Source organism: Salvelinus sp. IW2-2015, linkage group LG20 (assembly GCF_002910315.2).
Source record: "Salvelinus sp. IW2-2015 linkage group LG20, ASM291031v2, whole genome shotgun sequence".
Lineage (NCBI taxonomy): Eukaryota > Metazoa > Chordata > Actinopteri > Salmoniformes > Salmonidae > Salvelinus > Salvelinus sp. IW2-2015.
In genome coordinates, this window is record NC_036860.1 from 55,314,412 (window position 1) to 55,318,359 (window position 3,948).

At 42.7% G+C, this 3,948-nt stretch overlaps 1 pseudogene; it reads right to left on the minus strand.

The window, feature by feature from the left end:
- Positions 1 to 150: 150 nt before the first annotated feature.
- LOC139029545 (synaptic vesicle 2-related protein-like) lies at positions 151 to 3,065 on the minus strand (annotated as a pseudogene).
- Between the last annotated feature and the right edge of the window lie 883 nt (positions 3,066 to 3,948).

Genomic DNA, 3,948 nt, shown 5'->3' on the forward strand with positions numbered 1-3,948 from the left:
TATTATTATCTAAATAATTACAGAAAAATATCTTTAATGTCCTTTTGTGTAGAATCCATGGGACATGACTTGAAAAGACTGAAGTGGGAATAATCAAGTTCCATCCATTTCTCTCAACACCTTAGCCCACCCTATTGTCCTCATCAGCTGTTATAGGTTGATCCATAGCTGGCATGTGTTGGTGAAACCTGAGCCACTTGACGTCTGGCTCGTGGTCTTCTCCTGACCGGCTGTTATTTGACTAGTCTCCTGCAGGCCCAGGCCTGTGGTCTTAATGGGCAACAGCACGGACGCTCCTGTGTCCAGCAGGCAACAGATGCAGTACACGGACAGTGTCAGGTACACAGACTTCTTGAGTGGCACCTGTATGRGCCAAAACAGCTGGAGGTTAGCATTGTTGGGGAGCCCTCGGTGAGGGGGCAGGATGTCTTAGATTTGAATTAAGTACATCTAAAACCGGGTCATTATTAAATGAGTTAGGAGGGCACCCACCTTGGCCATCCCACTGCAGGTCCCGATCCCCATACCCTAAAGAAAGAATAGTTTATACAAATTGTCCTCATGTCCTCAACAGCAGTAGCTGAGATTTTAGATGTCAAGTATCTACTGATGGAAAAATGTAAATATGCTTAACTCAGGTGTGCAGATAAAGGCAACTTGGAATCCCCCAGTGATGAAGGCTCTGAAGACTGTGAGAGCAACCCTGTAGCGAGAGAGAGTATGAGAAATGCCAGCAGAACAGGAATGAAGAAGGGAGTAGTCTCTACAGCCAATCAGGGGTTAACTGAGTCAGTTAAGAGTTAAGGCCCTTGATTACCACAGTTCTCAAATCTCAGACCTGGCCAAGGTGAAGAGGGCACTTACCTCCCAATACAAGAGTACAGGGGCAGAATGCACATCGCCATGCTTTTCTTCCTGCCAATCCGATCGATCACAAACAACGTCACAAAAACTCCTGCAGAGACAGAATAAAAAATTAACAGATATGGCTGTACAGATACAGAATGTCCCACTCATTTAGTATATTTAGGTACTTTTTTGAATTGGTCCCCCGTGGGTATCAAACCCACAACCCTGGCGTTGCAAGTGCCGTGCTCTACWAATTGAGACACTCAACATATCAGCAAAACACARGCTTCCATTCCATTGAATTACTTTTACGAGGTGGTCCACAGTATGTTTTTGTAGTCGTCTAACGTCAAGTAGTTGCATTCCAGGTTGCATTTTGGCTCAATCTTGGCAGTTTGTGTGATGACTGGATGTACAAAACATTTACATGAAGTCAAAGGTTCTAGAAGAGCAACTAGAAGAGCAGGCTTTTGCAGGACTGTTTTACATGTTTGATTGTTAGGGCGGTGCAGGAGTTTCTGCTTATGACTATCAAAAGGGAAGTTTCAACATTTTAAAGAGTAGCATGCAGACCATCTATCACTCACCACTACATGCATCTCCTGCTTGGAATAGCTCAGTGGTCAGGAGGACCAGGCGATTGGTGGAGAAGGCATTGGMAAACCTGAGGCAGAAACCATACAAACACAGAGATCATACGAAGGGCCCAACTCTAAGTTTCAATGGTTTTCAATTTCAGAACTGTGAGGAGAGGATGTACTGGTTGAATCGAGATGGTGAGCTAATGAGATACCAGAATAATGAGAGCAAAATGCACTTACCATATAAACCACGGGAGAATAATGCTTCTGCGRTAATGAGGAGTTAAGAGATCTTGGACCCCACCACGATCCTCCTGCCTCACAAATATGGAAAATGCACACACCCAAGCAAGTGTTGTGAATACACAAATGTAGTTATAAGCTAAGCAAGATGATCTCAGATTAACACTTCCAACATGAATGCACAAACACCACACCAATTATACAGTCTCGCCTGTTTATTGGCAATAAGTTCACCATGGGGCATGGTTTTCCTGTTGTCAGCACGATGCGTCTTAACGATTTCATAGCAATTTCCCGAAAGCACATGGAAGCGGGCACTTTTGGGCAGCCACAGTATCACACACAGACACACACATGAACACAGACATTTACACATGCATATACTGAAACACACTTCATCCACTACCTATGTGTTCAGTAATATGCACCTCAGTGATGCATTTCAACCATTTTGTTTCAGAACCATAGATACCGCAGGTCTCAGTGTAGCAATACTTACAAAACAGAAGGTAACAAAGCTCAGCAGGGGTGCTGTAGACAGGCCAAGCAGCCAGKCCAGCCAATGGTAGGCATGATCCAGATGGCCAGAAGGACCTCGAACAGCGCCAAGTGCCCGGAATATCTGAATCAAGAAAATTGTTGATTGTCTTATTATGAGATAAAACAATCGCAATAATACAAATATGATAAAGGACAGTGGGCAGAACGTACCTCAATCAGCATAATGCAGGTGGTCCTTGACTTCATCAGGAGGAACTCAGAGTACAWCTTCACTCTGAAAGAAAAAGTCAATTAATGAATCTATAAATATGACTTTTAACCCTGATGCAGAGCACAACTATAGGGAATAAATATAAGCACTGCATAGAACATTAGCTGTTATACTGGCAATGGGCGGCCTGGTATTGGTGAAAAAGAATCAGTTACATGATTTTTTTTTTTACTACTTTAACAGTCAGCATTTTAATTATAAAAGGCCGTATATTTTCTGGTTCAGAATAATTTAGTCTGGAACCAGTTCTATAACTGACACGGGACTATAAATACACTTGTTTTGTTCCTGGTTGGAGCGTTATTGTTGCTCTGCTATCATCACAGATCTAACTGTCCCAAGAGAGAATGTGGATGTGCTACAATAACAGTGTGTTCTGTTAATTCAGCCTGATCAGCTCCACTGCACATAACCACATAGGAAAGCTCGGGGTTCAACCCAGGAAAGCTCTGTGTTCAAGGCAGCAGAACTAACGCAGGTGAATTCATGTAGCAGGTTAGGAGAATTAGGTTMATGTTAGGAAAAGGGTTAGGGTTAGGATTAGCTACAACGCTACAGTTTGTCAACAACTGTTGTCCCCGGCGCGACCACTAGATAGAGCTGTTGTAAGCCTACCCCATCTAACCACATCGGTAGAAACGGAAACAAATCATCTGTGGCCACAAATCATCATTATCATAACCATCATATTATATTATTTAACCTTTATTTAACTAGACAAGTCAGTTAAGAACAAATTCTTATTTACAATGATGGCCTACACGATTCCGGACGACGCCGGGCCAATTGTGCGCCGCCCTATGGGACTCCCAATCACGGCCGGTTGTGATACAGCCTGGATTCGAACCAGGGGGTCTGTAGTGACACTTCTAGCACTGAGGTGCCAACAACCTCCTGTGATCATAACACGTGTTGTTGAATTGGTTAAATCTGCTGGTGCATCTTGTATCTCAAATTACAGTCATCCAATAGGAATAAAGCCTGCAGGGAAGGTGAGGGAGGAGTTACATCTATTGTAAACAACTTTTTGGGAGTGGGAGGAACAAGAATGTAAAAGACAATTAACTTAAAACCATTGGCCTCATACTGCCTAATTGTACCATTGTCATTATTATGCATTATGTTTACATACAGATTATACAACACCTTTTACAAATGRTACTTAGGATATGTACAGTACAGAGGAGSCTGGTGAGGGGAGGACGGCTCATAATAATGGCTGGAATAGAGTCAATAGAATTGAATGGTATCAAACATGGAAATGTACATGGTGTGTTTGATACTATCCCAATTATTCCAATCCTTTCCAGCCTATTACTATGAGCCCATCCTCTGATTTAAAGTGCMACCAGTCACCACTGGTACAGTACTTCTATGAAAATAAACACTTTGTTGTAATATCCTAGACTGACAGTAGACGGTGCTCTTGTGTCACACGTTTAATTCTAGTTCAGCCTCACGGTGTGCATTGTGTGAATAAGTGCAACACTGAAAGACCTGCAA